Here is a 12,806-nt window from a genome sequence, read left to right as displayed (position 1 = left end):
ATGTTTTTTAAGCAGGATCATTCAGGATCGGCAGGAGCACCACATGATCACTGCCTATCTCATGGCTCTATAGCCACGCCCCTCGAGGGCATTCGCCGCCCTTGTCTGGATATGTATACGTTTAAGCCTGCGGGGGGTGTAGTGTAATCTTTATACTGTATGAGCTTGAACCTGGAGTTAAGTGACACCCTCCCATTCAGTGAACACATCTGCTCATCAGAGATGTCAATTCGTAGATCCACCCCCCATTGGGCCTTAGCAGATGGTGTCTGCCCTTGTACTTTGTCTGTAAGCATCCCCTACAATGTAGATGGTATTCTACGACATTTCCAAGAACTAGCAATATATGCCAGGAGCCCGTTCTCAGGTGTTTCAATGGGGGAACATTTCCAAAGCCTGCATACCGCCGCCCGAAGCATATAGAATTGTAGAATCTAAATTGCAGTGCCCACATGCCCCAGTCTCCATGTCTGCATGCTAAGGAGCTGCCCCTCAGGAAACAACTCACCTAGTGTTTGGTAGCCCAGTTTTTCCTAGGTCGCGTGGAGCGCACCATCCCAGGTAGCTTTTAATCCAGGGAATCGCCACAGGAGAAGCGACTTATAGTAAGGGCGCATCACTCCTATCAAACAGAATATTCTCTTCCAAGCCCTGATGGTACTCTGGACTGGATCGAACGGACAGCCATGCGAATATGTAGTGTTAAGGAGGGTCCTCGGATCACTTTTTCCAGCTGTCAGCAGTACAAGCCAGACATGCAGAGGGGACCCATCTCCCCCCTGCCAATAGGACGCAAATTGCACCTGAGCGCCTAGCCAGTAGTTTTCAAAATGAAGTGCAGCAAATCACGCCCTAGAGTATGGTTGTGCCAAGTCTTACCACTTTTTACGGACCGCGCCCGCATGCCACAAAAACTGCAAGAGGGAACAGTGCAGTGCGGCAAAGTATTCCCGACCAGGCCACATCGGCACATTAGTAAATATATATAATAGTTTGGGCAGCAGGACCATCTTTACCAGCACCAACCTGCCCGCCAGGGACAATTGAATATTTTTCCATCTTTTCACTCTATCCTGTACATACACTTCCTGCGCCGCATAATTCAAAGAGAGGAGAGAAGCTGGGTCCCTAGCTATCCAAACCCCAAAGTAATTAATACCATCAGGTGCCCACTTCAAGGGGTATTCGCTCAGGGGCCTAGGTGTTGTGTCGGTCAGGGGGTATAAACTCAGAGCACAAACCCAGAGTGTTCGCCAAACTTTGTAATGTCCCTCATTATCGGGTCTACGTTGATATGAGGGTCCCTGACATACAACATGATGTCGTCAGCATACAGGGAAACTATTTCTGGCGGTCCCATCAGCCGGTCCCCTCCCCCTGTGAGGCTCCCTTATCATATCTGCCATAGGCTGTATGGCCAATGTGAACAATAGTGAGGAGGGAGGGCAGCTCTGGTGCATTCCCCTCCCCAGGGGCAATAGACCGGAAAGTTGAGAGTTAACCAGGACCCTAGCCATAGGTTGGGTATACAACAGTTTGACATACGAGATGAAGTTCGGCCCCAGGTCACTTTGTTTGAGAACAAGGAATAAGTACTCCCAGGACACCATGTCAAAGGCCTTCTGTGTGTCAACCATAAGAACCACCGCGGAGGCCTCTGGGGACAAGCGAGCCATCGTGTTAAATAACCGGCGTACATTCAAAGCAATGGATCTTCCCACGATGAACCCCGCCTGGTCAGCGTGGACCAGTTGTGGCATCAAGGGAAGGAGCCTATATGCGATTATCTTGGCAAAGATTTTCGGATCCACATTCATTAATGACCGTGGCTAACAGGACACACACTCATTCACCGGCTTACCCGACTTGAGAAGGACTGTAATAGTGGCCTCCCAGAGAGATTCTGAGAGGATCGAGCTCACAAGGGCTTATTCCCACATCGGCAACAAGTGGGGGCCAATATAGCCCCGTAGGCCGCATACAACTCGGAAATTAGTCCATCTGAGCCAGGTGCCTTGCCCCGGGAGAGGTCAATAATCACCTCCATGACCTCCTCAATAGTAAAGGTCCTGTTAATTTTTTCCATGGCGGCCGACTATAAGCTGGAAAGGGGAATACCCTTCAGCAAAGACTGAATGGCTGGTGACCCTTTCGGGGGGCTAGGACGATATAAGGTTTCGTAAAATCGCCCGAACACCTCAAGTATCTTACGGTCCGAGTATTTGGGCTCACCTTTCTGGTCCAAAATAGCATCAATATGCTGCGGGCCTTGCTCCATACGAACCAGCCTGGCCAGCGTCCTACTGGGGCGTTCCCCCTCACCATATCACTTAGCAGCAGCAGGTCTAGAAAAGTATTTAATCTCCCGCTCAGTGTGTAAACGAAACTGCTAGAGTGTGGAATGTATCTTCGCCATTTTGGTCAGGTCCGGTGCGGCTGAATGGGCAGTTTCCAACCTTTTCAATTTGGATTCACAGCTCTCCAGGTCGCCTCTAATGGTCTTTAACACCCCAAGTTCTCTTGACATGGCCATTTCCCTAATGTAAGCTTTAAACGCCTGCCATACTATGCCACGAGATGTATCACTGGGGGCATTGTGAGTAGATCTGCCTCAATGTAAGCTTTAAACAAAATGTCCTGCAAGGCCTAGGACTTAAATCTCCAAGAGGTCCAACCCGGGGCTTTCCTACCCACTCTCATCAGGAGGCTGATCGGAGAGTGGTCCGACAATGTGTGAGGGAGAATGTGTATATGTTGTACCTTGACAACTGTCGGGAGACTAGTATGTAATCTATCCGGGAAGCCATGCCATGAACTGCAGTGTAATACGTATACTGCTGGTCTAGTGGGTGCATGAGCCTACAAACGTTGTACAACTCAAGCCTCTCCATTCGTGCCTGCAAACTACGGGCAGCTCTAGAGGGTGGTCTGGGGGCTGTTCAGTCCGATCCGTTGCCTGATCTAGTATACAGTTCATGTCACCCCCACCCAGAAGATAGAGACTAGTGGAAATAAGTCAATAATATTAGGCATGGTTTTGTATAATTTGTAGAAATCCATGTTTTGGCGGTATGTATTAACCAGTAGGACCTCCGCCGCCTCAATCACATCATAAACAACAACATACCAGCCCTCTGTATCAATGTGGGTCCCCTTCATAGTAAATTTAAGTGCTTTATGAATATAGATAAGAACCCACCTGGAGTGGGATCAAAAGGCAGTAAACAATCGTTCCCCTATGACCCTGCTACAAATGTAGGAACAATATATTAATTTTGTGTTTGTTGGCATAGGCAATATCCTGCCTAGTTTTCACATAACTGCCCACTCCCCTAATATTCCAACTCAGAACGTTAAGCGCCATTTGCATCAATAATCATCATGACTGCGCACTCAGTATACATATCTCCAGGAGATGATCCCCGCTCCTGCATAGCAGCAACTTCCTGCATTAAAATTAATGCATGCGTGCCAAGACTAACTTTATATCTTTTCACCCCAAACGCAGCCCCCACCCCAGCCACCCTCATCCCCCTCCCAAACAGGGCAATGTCAACTCTCCCTACTAATATTCCCAACCCCTACACCTTAGAACAACCCCCGCCCCAGGAACTTTCCCAAGGACACCAGGAATCTCACACCGCTATCCTCAGAGACCAGATCAGAGACACCTGCTCCCCCGACCCAAACAACGTACTACCATAGGATATGACTATTCATCACATCATTGCAAGAGTACAGCATGCCATCCAGAGCCCTTAAGAAAGTATTCCCACTCTTGCCCTTCCAAAAAAAAAAAGAAAACGTCACTGGCACAGGGGTATCACTTCCATCATTAACAAATCTGCTCCTGTGCGAGCGCCAGGTGCTCACCACCACCTTTCTCCATCAGCGCTTAGAGAGAGTGTCAAGGAAGGACATCACTCGCTGGATCCAAGAAGAGGTGTGTTTTATTGTCATCGATCACTCGTAGCCTTAATGGATATAACATTGCATATTGCAACTGTCGGTCTCGTAGGTGTCACTTCGCAGCCGCAAAGGAGATCCTAGCTTTCTGTACCACAGGGGTAAAGTCAGGGTAGGTTGAAATCTTTGAGGATTCATACTGCAGCTCTCTGATTTACCTGGCTTTTCTGAGGATCATGTCTCTGTTGCAATAGTTCAAAACACTGACTATCACTGGCCTCAGGCACTGACCGGGTCTCAGGATCTGAGCTGAGACCCGGTGCGCTCTCTCTACCAAGAATTGCTGGGAGAGGAGGGTGGGGGGGTCATTTAGCACTTATTTCAATAGAGCCTCAACAAATATATCCATGTGCTGGGGCTTCACTGACTCCTGAATACCCACAATACAGACATTGTTATGGCGGAACCTCAACTCCAGGTCCTCGTTCTTTGCCTTCACCCGAGCCATTTCTTGTTGCAGTGATCTGAGAGTAGCGCAGACCTCTGCGCTGGTATGCTCAAGCATTCCAATACGTTGCTCAGCATCCATTATCCTGCCACTCTCTATCGATTCTTTACTCCATTCAGTCCATGTTATACACAAGGCTATCAAGTTTCCCATTCATGGATTCAAAACCTGACTGCATTTCTTCCAGGATGGTTGTCATGCCCACCTGCGTGGGCTGTAGATGGCTGCCCACCTCCTCTCTTTGCATGCTTTCCAGATCTAGGCGTTCATGTTTCCCAGCCTGTGCCCCCGAGTGGGTCTTTGACTTTGTCTTCCCTGTGACGCCATATCGCGGAACACAAGTTTCGACTGGCGCTGCAGGCCCTACACCATCAGTCAGTATCCCTGCAGGTGGTAGCACTGGTCCGCCACACAGTCTGGTCCTGTGGAGGCCCGCCAACTGCCACAGAAGTTCAGCCGCCGGGTTGGGGCGGAAGCACAGCACCGCCTCGGAGCGCTGGGCCTCGGCGACCCAGGTGAGACCAGCTGGCAAGTATCACCCAAGGGGGGAGGGGGCTATAGGGGCTAGCACTTTTTCCCCAGCCGTGTTATCCTCTAGAACCTTGGCTACTCACACATGCAGCATCTCAGCAGGCAAGCCTAAAGATGGATGACACCCACAATTCTCCCTCCTCCCCGGGCTGCCACATCAAGCGCACTCCCTGGGTCACCACTGCACTGCTGCCAGCTCCACCAACCCTCAGTAGCACCCACAGACCAGACCAGAGGGACGGCGCTCCTTGCGCTCTGCTCATGCCCACCCACACCCGGGTGACAGTGCGGCCCCAGCGGTGCCTGCGCAACACAGGGCCTTCAATGCAGGTCTCGGCAGCAGGCTTTAAGTGGGTCTCCAGGAGCCGTAAGATGCGCACACAAAGTGGAGGCAGTATTCACACATCCGCGGCTTCACTCAGGTAGCGTTTCGGGCCGCAGAGAGCAGGATTACGGGCCTCTTCCTCACCTGACTCCGGGAGCTCAAGGAGCTCTAACTCTAGGAGCTCCTGTGAAAACCATGCCTGCAGGGGCTGGTGCTCCCGACAGGCCAAGATTTCTTTGTGCACTAGGGCCAAAAACATCTATAGAGTACCAGCAAACCTAGAGGGGAAAATGATCTTGTGCAATTAGACACTGGAAGTGAAGCATGTGCAGTAAGGTAGGACCTGATTCCCCTGGGTTGGAAGAAAACTGTGGAAGAAAAAGTGGGGTATGTTCATGGCCATCTTGAGAAACACCTGCAGACAGTGATTTCTCTTACTATCTTGATATGATAGGTCATTTATAACGAGCCGGTACACAAGTGTTTCTGGGCGCAACAAGACAAGGAAGCGGGGGACAGGTGAGGACAACACAACGATCTTACTAGGCCAGATAGCGCAAGTGCAGAAGGTTAGAGAGGGAGCAATGCCAGTGTGGGGGAGGAGAGTGCAAGTAGCTCATAAGTGCTTCGGTTGGTAGCTCATAAGTGCTTCGGTCGGTGGCTCATATGTGCAGATAGTCAGGGGACTGTAGGGTTGCAGATACAGTCCCTTAAGTGGTTGGGAGGCCAGGAGGCAGCGCAAGGGCAACTGGTGGTGGCCAGGTAACCAAAGTGCACCGCAGACAGACATCAGCAAGGGAGCAGGATGGCATTGGGAGGCAACGCTGTGCAGATCACTGACTATCAGGACAATACATTTCAGTTGAACCCCTGTGCTCTATTGGTGAAGATCAGTGAAGAAGGAAGGAGGCAGCATCAGGTAGGGCCCTGACACAATGCCTAAAATTGAAGGGTGAAGGGACTAAACATGCTAGCAAAAGAATCCGTGAGGGGATAGAGAGGCGAGGAGAGGCCGGGCAGGGAGATCAGAACTTACAATGAGACATCATAGATGCAGAAGATAGGGGGCTGGTCAGCATAGGGAAGGACCAAAAGAAAGGGGCTGTAAAAAGATTTGACCGAAGAGAGGGGGGTGGGGGACAAGAGAAGCAAGATCCCAGAAAGGATAGACCGAATTGGCAGATGAAAGACCAGAACTAATGTAGAGGACAAAGAGGAGATCTAAAAAGGGAGAGTGAGGGATGAAGAGAGTGAGGCTGGAGATGGTAGGGCAAAAGAATGAAGACATATGAGGATAGACAGTTAACATGAGATGGATTGAATGAGGGTGAGAAGCAAGAGCAGGCTATGCGAGAAGAAAGAAGAGACATAGAAGGATGATTGAAGAGTGGAATAGAGACAAGGAAGGAAAGGCTGGAGGAACAGGACATGGGGAGAGATGAGAGCTGACAGGAAAGGAGGTAAAGAAAGATGGACAGGAGAGGCAAGGAGGGAAGGGCAACGAGAAGGGGCCTGCAATGAGAACAAGGAATGGGAGATGCATCAAGGCATGATGAGCGAGCTCAATATAGGAAGGAAAGAAGGGCGGCAAAGAACAGTGGGGAGAGTGGAGCAAGGTAAAAATGTAGAAACAAAAGTAGCAGGAGAGCAGAAGCAAAAGGACCGTGATATCGGAGAAGAATGAAGAGGGAATAGGAGAATGATAATGCAGGAGGAAGAATAAAGAAACCAGGAATACAAGAAGAGAGGGTGGAGAACAAAGAAGGGATGCAAAGCTTAGACTTGAAAATTGAAGCACCTCTAAACCCGTTATGGCAGATCAGAATGACATCGTACTTATTTTTTACTTTTTGTTTTATGCACTCCACATTTGTGTGAGGAACACTGATAAGACGTTACAAATAGAGAAATACTACATGATGCATAACATTATTTGTAACAATTCTCTTATATTTAGTCACACTAAATCAAATGTTTCCTGAACGTTCCCTAAATTAATTTATATGCAATCTCAGTAATTTGTGCCAATACTTGTGTCTTGCCAGTCTCTTTAGGGCAAGATGTGTCTAATTGTAGGTTACTGAGCAATTCCCTCCATGAAGTCAATACATTCTTCTGGTATCCAGGTGATGTTCTTTCAGGGCCTCGCTCAATGTACTGTGGAGGAAAAATGTAGTTGGATGAAATAAGAGTTAAAACGAAAGTAGGTTGAAATGCAATTGTAAGTGTATCAAAATGAAAAAAAGAGAGAAAGGTACTGATTTGTACTGATTTAATAAGATTAGGCCTTTTTTTCCCTTCACCGGCCTGATATAGTTAGAGACATTTTAAATTACATATAAGCTTGCTGACAAAATGGAGTTTTGCATTGGCACACAGAAGCAGTGCTTTACCCGCATGGTCATTTATTGCAGCTTCAGCACAGGTTTATGTATCTCGCACACACTGCCAAATTCAATTCTGATCCAAATTGACCTGAATTCAAAAAGATAAGACGACGTGAGTTAAATACCAGCACGTGTGTGCTGGTATCTCTAGGAGGTTATTGGAGTAACCCGTGCAGGACTATGGCTTGACTGTTACAACATAAAGACATTGACCCTCATTCCGAGGTTGGTGCTAGTCATGGCGCTATTAGTGCCATAACTAGCACCAATATCGGTACCGCCACCGACTTGGTGGTATGGGGACTTACCGGTCTATTCTGACCATTGCGGGACCGGTAAGTCCCCATTGAAAAGCCATTCCCCATTCCCATTCGAGCCCCCATAGGGCTCAATGGGAAGGGGGAAGGCGGCAATAACGGTACCGTAAATTACAGTACCGTTATTGACCCTGGTATCCCTTTGCGGGTCCCGTCCTTAACGCCTGCTAAAACCAGGCGTTAAGGAAGGACCCGCAAAGGGACCTCGGAATAGGGCCCAAAGGGATTACCGGCACCGGTGTCATTACCGGTGCCCGGTATCCCTTTGCGCCCAGCTTGTAATGAGGGCCAATTTGTTGAAATTTGAAGGTGTGAAACCCTCCTTAATTAAGTCATAATTTGGTGGACAAAGAGCAAATTGCCTGCATACTGTGAATAAGTCATTGCATTCAGACCACAGTCCGTCAGAGAGAATGAATGTCAGAACCAGCCCAGAACTATTCCCAAACTCCCTGAGAGAGCAACTAGTTAGAAACTACCAGGTCTCAAAGAAACTGGATATTAGGAACGGAATCTCCCAAGATACAACAGGTTTAGAAATCCAAAACTCAGAGTGGATTTCGGAATGTCTTTCATGGATTGAGGGAAACATATATTATGAGGAAATACTAGCACATCCAGAGAGACCGTTTATCTTTGAAGGGAAAGACCAAACCTATGCCTCCTCCTCCCCCCAGCAGCAGCGTGTGTGGAGGAGAATGGTTTTCTCTCCCACACCCCTACAGCTGCAGCATTTAAGATAAGGGAAATTAAAGGAAAAACGATTTTTTACACTTGAGAATTTACCAGAGGTTTTCATGGCCCTTGCGATGTCCTTTTAGTAACCAGAAACCCACAAAACGAACTTCTGTGCAGGGGGCAGCCAGGAGGCAAGACAGGAGCAGAGCAGCAGACAAAAACCAGCTCCTGGGCTGTAAACAAAGTAAAAGAAATCCAAGATGGTTGCAAGCCTTTTTAAGGCTTTCTTCCCCAGCTTGGTATAGGAGCTAATTAACCAATTGATTCTAAAGGTTGCCTCAGCCAGTGGGAGAATGGTGAGCACTTTTAAATTGAGACTAAGAAATACAGACAGTGGGGCTCATTATGAGCTTGGTGGAATCTGGGAGATAGATTTGCCCAGATACCACCAAACTGTATTAGTGTTAATGCCACTTGTTCTGGTGGTATTATTGCCGGATTACAAGTGGCGGTGCCGGTGTGAGTCCCCATTTTTTTAGTCCATAGGACTCTATGGGGGATTTTTTGTGGAATTACTGCAGCTGTGATTCCGCCGGAATTTGGCGGAAAGCTACCGAATTTACCTCCAGCTCATACCTGGAGGTGAATCCACGAACTTTAATCCAAACTCATAGCTGGGCGCTGCGGTAACGCAGTGGTATATGTTAGGCAGAATTATATGCAGTACCCTTTGGGAACACCACACACAATTAAGACTACAAGTGACAGTACAAATTCAAGCCTGTACTACACAGTAAAGTGGTAGCGATTGCTGAGCAGCCAGACTTATCTCAAGAGCAAGTGAGCAGTATCATTAGTTACACAAAGGATAGCAATTACTATGATTCAAACAAACACTGACTCAAGGTTTCTGAGTAACAGAATATACGTTTATTTACATATCAGTTATAAAACATTTCACTAAAGGAAAGCAGTCTAAAAATCACACTCTTAATACACCACACCACTCCCAATAGATTCTGGACAAGTTAAACTCAAAATGAAGTGTGAGCAAAATGGCACGCCAGCAATTCAAAAAGGGAGGGTAAAACAAAGTTAGGCTAAAACTGAGCTGCACCAACGGGTAGGTAAGCAGGGCAATCTAGAAAGGCTTAGGGCCAAAGTCAATAGGACAAAAGTCTTTTGCTCAATATTACACAGTTCAGGGCAGTTCGCGGTTAAGTCTTTGCCAAGAGTTCCAGACGAAGTTGGTCGACAGAAAAGTTAGTTTAAAGAAAAGAGAAGGACAAGCCCTTGGATTGGTGAAAGGTTTCACACACCTTCTCCGCAGCTGGACGAAACGAACAACCGGATTTGGACAGTACCTTTAAATGGAGAAGAAGCTGTAGCCGAGACGGACGTTCCTGGCAGTTCCTGCAGGCTCATGGTTCCTAAAGCGTCTGTCGGACTGACATAAAGTAGGAAGACTGGATGATCCTGCACTGCCCAGGGAAGAAACCAGCAGCAGAGCAAAGCAACAAATAAAAGGTGCGCTCCTTAAAACCCAAGCAGGGTCCGACCTTCCTGGCTATCCGGCCGACTGTAGCTCTGTACAGCGAATTCGACCAGAGGAGGGAGTCCTGGGTTGCAGTTTGGGCGATCTGGTTTGGTCCCTCCAGCTCAGGGGAAGAAGATTCCTGGAGGATCTTCTCTTGTCGTTGGAGTTTGAAGATTCGGACCTGCAGCAGGGCTTCACCGGGCGGTTCAGTCGTTGTAGGGGTCCTCTTCCGTCAGCTCCTTGTCTGTTCTTTCGTCCTGTGGCAGGATGAAGGGATTGATTTTTTTTGATGGGTAGAGATTCTGAGCTAGGCTATTTGGGCCTTCTTGGATATGTGTTTCTGGAAGCACAGATTGCTGTCAATGGCGAAACCTAAGGATTTTGCAGAGTCTGAGAGTTGTGGATCAAATCCTTCTAGGCGCATATCATTGAGCAATGGTTGGACAGGTTGTCTTTTTAGCAGTCGCACCGATGAGGATGGAATCAGTCTTGGATGGGTTTAGTTTGATGTAGAAAGTCAACATCCAGGAATGGATGATGGCTAGGTAATCGCAGAGACGAATGATGTCATGTGCAATATTTACTCTCATGAGCAACTGAGTATCCTCTGCGTATTGTGGATGACTTTTAAAACAGAGGAAGCCCTAATTCCTGAGAGAAACAGAGAGGCCATGTGGGCCCCTGAGGAAGGGATGAAGTCTGAATGCTAGAGTGAACTATATACGAGACCTTACCGTCTTGAATTTTCGGAATGCCTTTTTGTTTGCTGGCCTTGATTGATAATCCTCAGTTGAAGGACTACATCTCCCAAGAATCTTTGTTACAGCCACCCTGAGCTAATTTCCATACAATAGTCTTATGTTTTACTTATGTTAAATAAAACCCTTTAAACCTATTCTGATGTCAGTAGTAATTTTTTGTTTTATTGGTTAAAAATGAATTTGTCAGTAGTTATGTGTTCCTTTGGCCATGTGACAGGTCACCACTAATAGTTGCACTTATGTGTTGCCTGCCACCTGCATGCAATTTTAAAAACGAACAAAGCAGAGTGTAAACATGAAGAATAAAACAAGTTGAAATCGTCTTTACTCTTCAGTTTTGTTCTCCAATTTGTGAGGAATATAACGCTGGCAGGCAGCATTTTATTACCAATGGCATCTTTGCTATTTAGTAGGTGTAAATGCAAGGCATATTTCATTGGAATCCAATGCTTTTACGCCTGTATGAACATTTCATGCAGGTGTAAAACCGTGTGCTCTTTCAAGGCGGAGGAGGAAAGCAACAGAGCTGCTAACTCTGCTTTGCTGACCTCCTATGTATTGGAACAGCTGGAAAAGGGGCAGATCATTAAACAGAGGCATAAAAGCAATACACCTTGCTTTTGCGCCTCGATTTAATGTGGACAGTTACCCCCCATTGCTTCACCATATTCTAAAATCTATATATTTTGTTATACAGAGGGTGGGGGATAAAGCAGGATCAGGATTGTTGCAGTGTCATGTTGTTCACAGTGCTGCTGTTAAATGGTTATCAAGCTAACCTTACCAAGATTTGAATCCCGTGTCTGATTACTTCTAGGGATTTGGTGCTTCTACATCTGATTCCTTTGGCGGAAGGTGCACCCCAGAAGAGCGTAGATGAGCCCTCTTAGTCAACCCCCTGCACCCACTGAAGGAGGTAAAATGCCCTTTCCTGATGAGGAACTCGCTTAGGGAAATGCTCCTGGGCCGGGGAGCCTTTTGCCAACTGGAGAGAGCAATTTTTATAGAGATTATGGTGTGGTAAATATTTTCGTTTTATTAGTTCTCTGTTCTGTTTATTGTGTCTGTCTACGGTAACTGTCCTTCTGAATCTGTTAAAAAAAGATTGGTCTTAAAAACCCTATCTGGTCAGGGGGCAGCTGGCTGCTAAAAGTTAAAGCAGGTCCACCCATGCAATCATCAGAGCAGGCAAACAGTATTCTTTTATGAATGATTCTTGAAAGAATGCCAAAATGTGAAAGGTCTTTGCACAATTCAAACCCGCTGGACAGCCTCACACTTTTCCTGTAAGTCTCAACAGCCATTATACCGTGTTTGTACAGGGCCAGTAGTTGAGAATACTGTGCGGGTGCCAAAAGGTGACTGTGTGCAAACGTTTATTATCTCTCCATCCACACGTCCCCAACACAATTCATTTGTGCAACCATAGAGCAGTTGCTTTGGTAAACTGGCTTAAGTGGCTTTGGTGAAGAAGTTTCTTTCTGTGCTTCCGATCCAGAAAACAAAATATAATCGGTCTTATAACTTCACCCATATGTCTCTGTTTAACCCTCATCTCCTCCAATGCTCTGGCGTTGGATCGCTACCGATGCTGAGTGCAATGGAGGAAACAAACTGCTATTGTATGGGGCATTGTTAGAGGAAACCGCAAAACTGGTAGTAACGGGGAAGAGCGGCATGTCGTCACTGTTGTTATTCAAACGGCAACTAAAGAGCTGTGTCGGGTCTGGTAGTGTCTCGGTGCTGTTGCGTGGGTAATTGTGAAAAAGTGGCACAGACCTCCTCAAAAGACAACCCTTGTCATATATCTGCGAGAACGGTATCAGCTAGATCAAAACAAGTGCCGCTTCCCCCTC

This window comes from Ambystoma mexicanum, chromosome 1q (genome assembly GCF_040938575.1).
Source record: "Ambystoma mexicanum isolate Mex_15411 chromosome 1q, UKY_AmexF1_1, whole genome shotgun sequence".
Lineage (NCBI taxonomy): Eukaryota > Metazoa > Chordata > Amphibia > Caudata > Ambystomatidae > Ambystoma > Ambystoma mexicanum.
Note: the sequence above shows the minus strand (reverse complement) of the source record.